At 39.8% G+C, this 13,334-nt stretch overlaps 1 non-coding gene and 1 pseudogene across 2 annotated transcripts; one reads left to right on the top strand and one right to left on the bottom strand.

The window, feature by feature from the left end:
• Window positions 1–973: 973 nt before the first annotated feature.
• On the bottom strand, window positions 974–12,224 carry LOC114315433 (putative arabinose 5-phosphate isomerase). The gene is made up of 4 exons (XR_014331157.1): window positions 11,863–12,224; window positions 3,520–3,838; window positions 1,635–1,858; window positions 974–1,323 (listed from the first exon to the last, which is right to left on the bottom strand). It is a non-coding gene; the product is annotated as a putative arabinose 5-phosphate isomerase (transcript).
• On the top strand, window positions 9,018–9,779 carry LOC114315392 (actin-7 pseudogene; annotated as a pseudogene). Its single transcript, XR_014329959.1, has one exon. The product of XR_014329959.1 is annotated as an actin-7 pseudogene (transcript).
• Window positions 12,225–13,334: the final 1,110 nt, after the last annotated feature.

Genomic DNA, 13,334 nt, shown 5'->3' with positions numbered 1-13,334 from the left:
ATTTGAAACCAAACAAATCAAAGGAAACTTCATAGCAATTCCCCATATTCATCCAAAAATGTTAAACATTGAGGATAACTGGATTGAAAAGCATAGTTAAAAACTTATTCTGAGTTGACCTAGTGTTTGTTTGAGAGTCAGTTAAAAAGTTAGTTTATTAATTAAAAATATTAATCTTATAAAATTTAATTTGATTGATATATTTTTAATTTTTTAAAGACCTTTTAAAGTTACTAAAATAAGCTTTTAAGTTTTCTTTAGCCACAGCAAACTTATAAGTTAAAAATTAATAATTTAAAAGTTTATCTTCTCCAATTTTAAAATAATTAGTTTTTTTTCAAAATTATTTAAACTATTTTTAATACATAACTAGAAGCTACAGAGAATAAATAATCTTACACAAAATCTTAATATATATATATATATATAAAATATTTTAGAGCTCTAAAAGAAGAGCTTTATAGTAGCATTACTTTATCTTTCCTTTTTTTTTTTTTTTGGTGTGAAGGTGTGCCACAGTAGAGCTGCTTTCAGAGCAGCTCTACTAGAGCTCTCAATCAAAGTTGTATATATATAATAAGCTAAAAATACTCGAAAGCTCTAATTAGAGTCACCACTAATGATGTGACAGTAAATCCCACCCACTACCACAGTGTATGTTGTGCCTTGCTTTTTTTTCTTTTTCTTTTTTTTTCAATTTTCACCTCACTAGTGGTAGATTTAGAGCTCCTTATTTAGAGCTCTAAATCATTGTTGTATAATAAGCAGTCCATTTAAGCTATAACAACCTACAAGTAATCCATAAAAATTGCAATAAACTAGTTTTTAGGATTGAAACCATCAAGGTCCTAACCATTACAAGAAGTTGTCTGATTGTTGGAGTGAGCAGCATAGCCTGTCATACAAAACGTACTATTTCACTTTCCTGGTTCAATAATTTTGTGTTTATCTATTTGATTAGCAAATCTTGAAGTAATGGTGTTTTCAACACAAAATTCTAAGATAGGAGGCTCAAGAAACTCATTACATCAACAAAGAAAATAATAAGTTCTTGACATTCTTCACGAGTACCGAATTAATAAGCTAAAGAATAAATACACCACCTTGTAGGAGGATCTATGAAAAAATTACAAAGAATCAACCATTGTATAAAATGGAGGATGGAATCACAAGCCAGCTGAGACCAATCCATGCAGTGTAACAATACCAATCAAGATGTTCTGACTATCGATGACAGGCAAGAACTGAACAGGGGATGGAGGAGATTCCATCTTCTGCATTGCTTCAACTGCCATTGCACCGGGACCAATTGTCCTTGGGTTCCTGAAATGTCATCCGAGTTATTGGCGAAAAAAAATTTGTCATGCAGACTGACATAAAAGAATTCCATTTTCTAACTTATTCACATCTATTATTACATGTAAGTAAACATTACGATGGTCGGAGAGTTTGAACTCTCTGATTTTAGCCAACTACCAGACAAGTCCAAACCAGACGGTCTAGAAGCATCAAATCTTGATAATCATTGGCATCAAAAATAACTTTAACAAAGTGATTTAACCCAAGTCAAATTTACAGTATAGATATGCTATAGAACCAATATTTTCCCCTAAGATCTTAAGTGAGACAATTACCTGTTGCACATTTCTCCCACTGTGAGTTTAAAGATGCCCTCCCCACTAGCTTTCAGGGTGCGCCGCAGATCACCGTCAGTAAATGTTCCTATAAGGTGGTACTTATCATCAATAACAAGGAGGCACCCGCATCCTTTACTGGTTAGCTCTACTAGCTGATCCATTATCAAATCTCCTTCCCTGCAGACTGGAAGTTCCTCTTGCTTTTTCATAACATCCTTCACCTGCAACACACAGAATTCAGTCCAACCAACCCAAATAGTTGGAATGCAATACCCACATTTTTTCCCTATTTATTCTATTTTGTGTGGGTGCGTGTGTGCGCTCCATCCACTAACGTTTTTTCTTTACATACAAAAAAAACCACCAACTCAAAGCTTTGTCAGCATTCAATAGCAACAAAACAAGTTTCCAGTTAACTCCACCACTGCTTTAAATTGCACTTGTTCCTCTAGAAATCATTTTCCTGGGAACATGATATTAGAATTCAAATAACTTATTCCCCTTCCAATTTAATCCATTTGTTGTTGTAGTTGTAAGAATTATGAGTCGTGAACAAAGAACACAATATCGACTATTTACAAATCCACAGAACTGGTGTTGAACAAAGATTCTATTCTAGCAAGCCTCCAAACACATTACATGCCTCAGCTCCAAATGCCCCCTAGTTCTGGCCGAGGAAAGAACAGTTTTCATACTAAAATTTACTGAAGTCCCAACTTCACATAATTTAACTGTAAACATGTCCCTTGAAAATAAATGGAGAAACTTTCTTGAAATTTGATGTAGAAAACCACCAGATTCACCAGTCCTGACAGATGTAACATGTGTTCACCAAGGAAAAAATTTAATTGAAAATATTTTCAATAAACTCAAGGTATGTGGATTTTTCAATCTAACCTTGCCCATTCCATCCACTATTTAAAAATGAAGCCAGCCAATAATTTTTTTTTTTTTTTTTTTTTTTTTTTTTTGTGGTGGTTATGAGTTATTATCATAATAAGAAATGTCCAAAAACTGATCAATTAGCATCCATCAATCAATCTACGTTATCATCGCTATGTTGACACCCCTTTATTGTGACGAAGAAAGGTAGAGGAAAAGCAAATAAAAAAAAGAAACTGACTTTTATGTACATTAACAAAACAATTACCAATCAACATTAAACATAAATGACATGACTTCAAGTATACTCCACAGACACAAGACTCAACCCAGATGAAAATCATATTATCAACAGTAGGATAATCTAATAGTATCCATATCAACTCAACCAAGCTTTATTTGCCCTAGTTTCATACTCATGACACCCCTCAAGTAATTCGATCTCTCTCTCTCTCTCTCTCTCAACAGAACCCATGCACAGAAATATTCCAAGAAAAATCATTGTAGGGCTTAGATTCACTTTAAATGTGGGCCCTATAATACCTTAGTTAAATCCGAACCACAAAATAATTTTCTAGTTTTTTTTTTTTAGCACCAATTATGTGCATATATCTTTACCGCAACCAAAATGGACAGACCCACCAGCTTGCAACACCATCAAATGATTAAAGGAAGCGTTTGATTAAGTCCTAGATCTATCATATTTTCACCTGATCCAAATCCGCAATCACACAAAAACTAGTAACAAATGCAAATTGTGAATGTATACGCGTTATATCTAGATTATCATTACTATTCTAATATTCTACCTAGATTAGGATTTACCATTCCAACCATTCCTTCCTCAATACTTAGGACTTATTGTACACCATATAAACGACCTTGTACTTGTGTTTCGTTATGATGATTCAATATACAGATTATTCTCTTTTCTCTCTCTTCATAGAATTATATTAACACAAATAATTCTCAAATTTCAGTCAAACCAACACTATCTCACCTTGAAAATCAAGTTCTTCCCGATCCGCCCAGCTGGGTGATTCGCGGCATACTCATCCTTAGTCAAATTCCTTGCACCCATCAGGGCAATTGCCACAGTGTCCCCAAAAACCATCTGAATGGCAGTCGATGTCACCGGCGCAAGATCGAACGGGCACAATTCCCTCTCCAGAGGCAAATACACATTCAAATCGCACAAACCCATCAAGCAATTCGACTCCGTGGAAGTCACAGAGATCAAGTACGCACCTTTGGCCTTGGCACACGGCACGAGCCGCAAGAGCTCGTCGGTGTTTCCGCTCTTGCTGAACATTACGAGTGTTAAAACTACTCCACTTCACCTACTCCACTACACAACTCCACCTCCACTTCACCTACTCCACTACACAACTCCACCTACTCCACCTACTCCACTACACCTACTCTCCACCCACATCTCCTATATAAAGGAGACCAACCATGTACATAACATATATCAATAATACAATCAATAATAATATCAATAGATACATTATTCTCTCTATATTTCTCTCTTTTTACATTGAATTTAACATGGTATCAGAGCAATAAGAGTTAGGCCCGTATTTTGTTTTCTCACCGGCGGGCAGCCGGCCGGCAACCTTGCCTTCGCTGCCCGTTGGAATTTTCTACACATACCTTCACTTTCCTGCATCTTCCAACTCTCCGCAATTGGAATTGAGGGTTATGAAAGGAGACTTGAAATTTCCTTTCTTCAACCTGCTGTTTGCACTACTGTTCACACAAATTGCAGATCTCCATGCTATCATCCAACTGTGACGAATTGCACACGCGATGCTCCACGCTGTAACAAGTCCGCGGGGGACCTCGCTACAGCTCGGACTCGGTTTGTAGTCACGGTTCTAAGCCTGAACCAAAGAGTCCAAATCCGGCAAATCGTTTTGAGAAAACAGATTTTTGAAAGAACTGTCAAACATGGACTGCTTTGCCAGATACAGAGTCGCCACCTAAATATTTTATTTTGGGAAATTTAGGAAACCCTGACTCGTTGCCAAAGGCCACGTGTCCGTCATCACCAAAGTTGCCTCGGCTCGGGAACTTGGGTACGATTGGGGAAGGTCACTTCGTGAGCACCCCCGCTCGCCCGGTCATAGACCGGCCTCTACTAACCATGATATCTATTTTTGAAAACATTGTATGTTCTTATTCCGGTTATTAGCCTAGGTTACTATGTGATGCACACAGCATATAAGTATAGACTGGGTCGCCCGAATTGGAACAAAACATTTCATGTTTATTTTTGAAAGATGGTTCGCTACTCGCAAGTAGGCTTAAAATACAGATTTTGCCACCCTCGGGTGGGCTTAGAAAAGATGGTTTTGCCACTATCTAGTGGGCTTAAAACTCACAATCAATGATTTGTTCCAATCCAAATAACCCAACCTTCACCCACAGGCATTCAGGCAGTTATATCATGTAAGCACATAGCCTCATGGTAAGCATGCTTATTCATGGAAGTCACTCACACGCATGCAAGGATGCTAAAGCATAAAACTCACCGAGTACTCCTAGCCAAAACAGAAACTACATTAGAAAATCATGCATGATCCTAAGTATACAGAAATGCCTAATGCAACACATGCAAAAATGCAAACTATAGCAGGCTCGACTATTCTAAACATGGCATATGGAATGCTACAGCTAACATGTATTCAATTTGGAATTGAAATACAAATGCAGTTAGTATGATGCGCCGAGCCCGGTGCATGCAAAACAGATGAATGATGCAAACATGTTGTCATACTGTATGCTAATTGAAATATGCCCTAATCTAACCATCATAAGCAGGTAAATAAAAGGGAAGAAAGACGTGGGGTTGGAAGACATACATCACACTCACGCACACTTATTACAATTATGCCCTCACACAGAGGGTCCGAATAAATATACAGTCCCGAATAAAAGAATATTACAGTCCAAATATTACAGTCCGAATAATATACAAATTCCTAATTAATTAACAAATTAACTAAGAAAGCTTAATAAAACTGGCATGCAAGCCAGGGACTGCCTTGCTTCTAATGGATGATGCATGTTAGGCTGCTTTGCGCGGAAATCCACCGGGATGCCCCAATTAGCCTCTGTTAGCAGTTATTCTTGGAAAGCGTGCCAGACTCCGAAAAGTTGCTGATTCTTTATTTTGCTGCAACAGAGAGCAGGAAAGGGGCATAGCAATGTATTTTCACAAATATATGCATGCCTCGATCCTCGTGCCACCAATCACGCATACCGAGGCATGATGGCCGAGGAGTCGAAATGCACAATTTAATATAGGATGAATGCACATGAAAACACAACTAAAACCTAACTCCATCATGGATAATCCGGAGTGTCGGTGATTGGGGAATTGAGACACATTCCGTCACTCGAAGTACGAAATGTACCTCGTTTCCCGTGCCCGGGCTAACTCCTATCCCGAACATGATGCAATATGCATGACATGCATGAAATGCAACTAAGATACAATCCTAACATACGCAATGCTATGAAAATGAGATGCCTCGAAATGCGTGCACACGGGCTCGCAAACCAAGGCAATGGCATACGCAATGCAAATGACATGGAAACATGATATGGGCTTATACCAACATGAGAGAGCCTCAATCACACTCACATAGGATGCCGGTAGATGAAAATGAAGTGCCTCGAAATGCGTGCACACGGGCACGCAAACCGAGGCAAGCAAAAATGCAAACTATGGCATGGAAAATGATGTGCAAACATGCTAATAGGATTTCAACACTGAAAAGTGGGGGAAAACAGCCTCGAAATGAGGCGAAAACACACCCGATGCACGGAATGGTCCCGAAACGTGAATTTTGGCACCCGAAATGGCCTATAGCTATATCAAACATGCACAAATGGCACATACAATGAATAGACAGAAGTAAGGAAGCCCCTAAATATGCACTTTTCCAGTTTATAGCATGGCCAAACAGCAAACCAAGACAGGGCAAAACTAGCATGCAAGAAATGGCCCTAAACGAGAGATTAAGAAGCAACTTACATCTCCTGTCCTCAAACAGGTTAGGGCCCTTCAACAAAGTTGAAGAGGGGCCCAAAATATGATGTTTTCCAGAACTGTAAAAACCCAAAAAACAAACACAAGTATGGCTGCACTCCCATGCAAGAAAAAGGGCCAAAAGGTGGCCAAAGAGGCAAGTGGTATATGCAAAGCCCAAACTGAAAAATTCCCTTCTACAACATTGAAGAGGGACCAAAAATAAGCATATTTAAAGAACTGTAAAAACTCCAAAACAGTATACAAACATGCTAGAAATGCAATGCAAAATAAGGCTCAAAAGAGGCTATAACATGAGGTATACAAAATATTCCACAAACGGCCAAAGACCCTTAATGAAACATGGAGAATGGGCCAAAATAAGGCTATTTTCAGAACTGTAAAATGGCCAAAAACCAAAGCATGATAAGCTAACAAAACATGCAAGAATGGGGACCAAAAGGGAGATATAACATGAAGTGACATATGGAGGTCCCAAATGGTGTCGAGCCCTAAATGAAACATAAATAATGGGCCAAAATAAGACTACTTTCAGAACTGTAAAATGGCCAAAAACAAAAGCACAATAGGCTGTCATAGCATGCAAAAATGGGACCAAAAGGGGAGTATAAAGGCAAGTATAACATGGAAGTCTCAAACAGTGTTGAGCTCTTCTTCAATGTTGAAGAGGGGCTCAAAATAAGCCTATTATAAGTTTACAACATACTCCAAAACAAATCACACACAAGCTAAAAATATCATGCAAGAAAATGACATTTTAGAGGGATAATAAAGCAAGTGCAAGATAGAGAGCTCAAACAGGGTTGAGCCCTTAATGAGACATGAAAATGAGCTCAAAAGAAGGCCACTTTCAGTTATGGCCGGAGCTCAAAGCAAAAAGCATAGAGGGATTACAAAAGATACAAGAAAAGGGCCAAAAAGGGGAAATTGCAACTTACCCTTGAAGACCACTTCTTTTGTTGCTTCTTGGGCCAAATTTGTTGCCTCTTAGCTGCTGGAATTCTTCCCCTTGCTGCTGAAATGAAGTGGTGGTGGTAGAGCTTGGTGGTGATGAAGAAAACAAGGTGTAGGACTTAGGGATTTTTAGGCAAATGAGGAAGATGGAGAGAGATATGTGTATTGAAGCTTGAAGACAATTTTTTCCAACCCTTGTATGCAATGTGGCCAGCTGATTATATGGACCAAAAAGGGGGTGTAAAGGTGGGGGAAAAGGAGGCCAACTTTCCCCCACAAAATATCCCCCGGATATTGATATTTTCTGGGGGATAAAGCCATACAGCTGTAAAGTGAACAGTGTGAGGATCTCAGCCGGCCAAGTATTTTGGTTGCAGGTGGCCGGCCGGCCACACCCCCTAGCCGGCCGGCTAGGGGTCAAAAGGGTCAAGCTGATTTAGTGGCCGGCCACCACATGATGGTGTCCTCCCATGTGTCCTCAACACAACCCTGTGGTTAAAAGTCCAAGAAAGTGGTTCAAGGGTGTTCAACATTAGCTCGGAAGGAGGGGTTCAAAAGGGTCAGGTGGAATTACTGGCCGGCCACCATTTTTTAGGGTCCTCCCAAGTGTGTACAACACAAATATGTGGTTGAAAGTTCAAGAAAATGGTCTCAAGGTGTTCAACATTAGCTCGGAAGGAGGGGTTCAAAAGGGTCAGGTGGAATTACTAGCCGGCCACCATTTTTTAGGGTCCTCCCAAGTGTGTACAACACAAATATGTGGTTTGGGTTTGAAGAAAATGGCTCCAAGTTGTTCAACATTAGCTCGGAAGTGAGAAAAACGGGCGTCGGAGGGCGCCGGAGGAGCAAAAACTGGTTGTTGCAACACTTACTGGCCTCCCACCCTTCTACGGCCTTCCTAGTGATAAAATAGAGGTACCTGCCAAAAATGAACGAAAACCGTTGCAAAACGAATGTTCGGGGGCCAAAACGCGCAGTTCGAGGTCCCGAAAATGGGCTGTTAAGCACCGAAAGTGGCGTTCGGCCACGAAATGGGTTTCTCAGACCCTAGTGTCCCTCAAAAGGGAGAAAATAGGAAGTATGCCAAAAATCAGAGCAAATGGAGATGGTTAAGCGGTCCCGAATCGAGGCACATGGCCAACGATTCCGAAAACCGGGAACCGGACTCCGAAATGGGCAAAATGGCCTACGGCCACCAAATGTAGCCCACGGCCACTGAGAGATGGTCTACAGGACCTCTCTCTCCCCTCAGGAAAAGAAACAGAGAAAACCGAGCCCGGTTCGCAAACCGAGACAAGGCACAAAAGAGGGTTCGGAAGTCCGGAGGCAGGGCTTACGGCCGCGACTCTGAAACTTCTGAACGAGCACAATATGCAACATCACCAAGCGCTCAATCGGTGACGTCTGAGTCTTAAGGTCGGTCAAAAATGGGGTGTCTACACACGCACTGCCCTAGGTTGTTTCACATCGGCGACGACACTCTCTTTCACCGCCCTAGATTGCTCTTCAACTTCGTTTTCGGGTTTCGATTGAGAAGAGAGAGAGCTAGTCATTGCTTTGGACGATCTTCAATCTTCACCCATTTTCGCTCGTCTTATCTGTCTCCTCCTCACTACTAGTTATAAAAGATGGCTGATGCTGAGGATATTCAGCCCCTTGTCTGTGACAATGGAACTGGAATGGTGAAGGCTGGGTTTGCTGGTGATGATGCTCCCAGGGCAGTTTTCCCCAGTATTGTAGGTCGACCCAGGCACACTCGTGTCATGGTTGGGATGGGCCAGAAAGATGCTTATGTAAGTGATGAAGCCCAATCCAAAAGAGATATTCTTACCTTGAAGTATCCTATTGAACACGGTATTGTCAGCAACTGGGATGACATGGAAAAGATCTGGCATCACACATTCTACAATGGGCTCCGTGTTGCTCCTGAAGAGCATCCAGTGCTTCTTACAGAGGCACCACTCAACCCTAAAGCAAACAGAGAAAAGATGACCCAAATTATGTTTGAGACTTTTAATGTGCCTGCCATGTATGTTGCCATCCAGGCTGTTCTCTCTCTATATGCCAGTGGTCGTACAACTGGTATTGTGCTGGATTCTGGTGATGGTGTGAGCCACACCGTGCCTATCTATGAGGGGTATGCTCTTCCTCATGCTATCCTCCGTCTTGACCTTGCTGGCCGTGATCTAACAGTCGCCCTCAAGCAATCCACGGTGTCAACATTTCCGGCCGTTTCTCGACCATAGACCTGACACACCTGGCTGCCAACACCACCATCACCGCCACTTACCAGCACCACCTTCACGCCCAAGGGACAGAAATCATCACATTCCTTACCTTTTTCTTTTATTTTGTCCTCCACTTTACACCTCACATGCCTAATGCATCTCCATTCTCTTTGCTCTCTGAAATCTCATTCATTTTATTATTATTATAATTATTATTATTATTATTATAAACACAATCATCATCATGTACCCCACTCTCTCTCTCTCTCTCATTTTTTCACTTTCCAACCCACCAGCGCACATGCTTTCCCCATTAATATATTATTATTATTATTATTAAAAATAATAATAATAATAAAAATAAATAAATAAAAAATACCAAACACCATGGCAGATTTTAACAAAACCGTGGGCCAAGAAACCACGTGAACCAATCTCTTTTTTCCCTCACTCTCTCGTTTTAATTTCAAATATATTAATATTATTTTTATTTATTTATTTTTCTTTCACCTTAGTTTTAATCTTTTTTTTCCCTTATTATTTATGTTCCCTATTGTGTCATTCTTGCCATATGATTTGCACAAAAAAAAAAAAATAAATAAATAAATAACAAAACACTCGTTTTATTCATGACAGGGTTCAACCCCGATCACATTTCTATACCAAAACACACACAAAAAAAAAAAAAAAAAAAAAAAAAGACAAACAAACAAACCAACATCACAATAACAAAAGATTTGTTTTCTTTTCTGCCGATGGCCACCCACCGACCTCACTTCTTCGCCTCTTCCGCCGGTCTTTTCTTCTTGCCTCCGTCCTGGGCAGCTCTTGACGGTGCTGCCTCTGTGTTTCCCGCGCCGCCGAGCACGTTCACTCCCTCCTGCTCCTCCACTGCAGCATATGGCGGACCTCCAAATCGGAACATAACGGTGGCCTTGCGCTTCAGCTCCTTGTTTTCCGCCTTTAGTACACATATTTCTGCTCGCGCATCCTTATACATGCGCTGGAGCAGTGCCAGTTGGGCGTTTAACTACTGCACCTCATTTGTCCTACTCTGAAGCCGGTGCGACAAGTTTGTGACTGCCGTCATCGTCTTCACACATGACTTCAATGTATACTGATTGGCCTCAATATCTGATTGTGCTGCCATTCTTTGCTCCACAGACCGCATAGGAAAAGTCAACGAAGCAAACTCAGGGGTGCTTGGTTGAGGTTCAAGGGCAACCGCACCAGTTATCTCTCTTGTGGACTCGTTGAGGTCTGGAAAGAGAGTGAGTAGACCACGGGAAGAAGAGGCCATGTTTTGGGTTGATGAGTGTTTCAGAGCAGCAGCGATTTCCGACTGGTAATGTCAGAACGGGTTGGTTACAGAATGTTTCAGAATGACAATGCTCAGAGGTTTCAGCCTGGTTTGGTTTACACAGCCTCCGCATTGGTTTATATCGACAATGACGACGCGGCCGACACGCTGCTCTGTCGCTCACGTGCATCGCCACGTGTCTGGCGCGCCTTTTGATGGCTCGCCGCTCGATGCTTTCTGTCGGGCACGACTTTTGATGCAGTGGGCGCGCCTTTTGAGGGCGCGACTTTTGAGGGCTCGATATATATATCCATGTATATATATTTGGGCAGCCTATATACACCATCATACAGTATATTCTAAATCGGTCCGGCATGACCCCATAAACTGTCCCGACATTGATTCCGGTTAGCTTCTACATCGGTCCGGTGTGACCTCGTAAACTGTCCAGACATTACCTCCTACAACGGTCTGACACGACCCTACCGTGTCTCCTATCCTATTTTATTTTATTCATCAGTTTACTTTCCTGTTTTGTTACTCTCTCCAAACTCAAGTTGGTTAGTGTCTATCCTCCTTGAGTTTGAGGAGGGCTGTTAAAACTACTCCACTTCACCTACTCCACTACACAACTCCATCTACACCACCTACTCCACTACACCTACTCTCCACCCACATCTCCTATATAAAGGAGACCAACCATGTACATAACATGCATCAATAATACAATCAATAATAATATCAATAGATACATTATTCTCTTTATATTTCTCTCTTTTTACATTGAATTTAACAACGAGAACATCGGAGTCGGAGAGAATGCCGATGTCGCCATGAAGGGCATCGACGAGAGAGAAACCCAGATCGGATTCCGAGGGAGACTAGGGTTTGGGAGATCTTGCGAGCTACGAAACCAGATTTTCCGACGCCGGAGAAGAAGATGGTGCCATGGGAATTCAAGAGGGTTTGAGTGAAGGCTAGGGTTTGGGAGAGATCGAGATTTTGGAAGAAGAAATTTAGGTACTTTTGCTGGGATTTGAAGAGGTTGAGAAGGTCGTTTGGGTCGATAAGTGTTTGTTTGGAGGATAGAGAGAGGTCTGAAGATTGAGGAGCAGAGAGAGAACCCATTGAAGATTGATTGATTGTTTCTCTCTCTTCTGTGTTCTGTTATCTGTTTCAACGATGATTTTAGACCACTAAAAAAATACACCATTAATAAGATTAATATATTTAGATCATTAAAAAATATATTATTAATAACACTAATATATTAGAATTACTAAAAAATAATAAAAAAATAAAAATAAGGCATAGAAAGTGGGCGGGGCCACTGTCACATCATTAGTGTTCCCTTTAGTGATCTCTTTTTAGTGCTCCTAAACATTTTTCTATCTGTTTTTTTTTTAGAGAGAGAGATTTCTAAACTCTCTCCCCAAATTTTTTTTCAAAAACAACTCTATTAAAAACAAACCAAACAAACCCGATGCAAGGCAGTGTTTGTTGGGTTTCCCAAATAAAACTAGGGGAAATGTTATAAAGGGCTATTTTGGAAAGTTAGCTTTTAGTCATTTTTTTTTGGTTTGTAGTAAAAGTCAAAAATTGACTTTTGTGTATTTTTTTCATTTGGGAAGTTAGTTTTTAGCTACTGATGAAATTACAATTCTACCCTTTATGAGTCAAAATGTGCTACATAAGTGAAATTGTAAATATTTTAAATTAATGGGGGTAGTTTGATCATTTTATTGTAATTTGGCATCGTAAGTATTAATCAAAAAAGTCAAAAGTAACATTTTACCAACTTCCCAAATCATTTGTCTAAAAAAGCCAAAAACTTGGTTAAAAGTCAAAAAGTCACTTTTTACCATCTTCCCAAAACAGCCCAAAAATAAATTGGATAAATTACACTTTTATCCTTCTTCTTTTTTTAAGTCACTTTTTCACTTTAAATATTAATATTTTTTTTTTTCATTTTGACCCTTTATGTTTTAAATTTTTCATAATTTACACTTAAAACTAAATTTATCCAAATAAATTTTAGGATAAATTACAAACACACCCCCTGAGATTTTGCTAAAATACAAATTGTCTTCTGTGGTTTGAAAAATTACAAATACCTCATTGTCAGAATTTTTTATTTAATTGAAAAAGTAAAATTTCTAACTGTTCATTTATACAATAATAAAATTATCTGAATTATTAATTGAAATAAAATTTAAACATTATTAAAAATTGTTAATTAATTTGATGATTTATTAATAAAATGATCTGTTTGT

The sequence above is a fragment of the Camellia sinensis genome, chromosome 1 (genome assembly GCF_055761805.1).
Source record: "Camellia sinensis isolate YWXY chromosome 1, ASM5576180v1, whole genome shotgun sequence".
Taxonomy (NCBI): domain Eukaryota; kingdom Viridiplantae; phylum Streptophyta; class Magnoliopsida; order Ericales; family Theaceae; genus Camellia; species Camellia sinensis.
The sequence above is the reverse complement of the archived record's forward strand: the minus strand, read 5'-3'. Positions and strand labels throughout refer to the sequence as shown.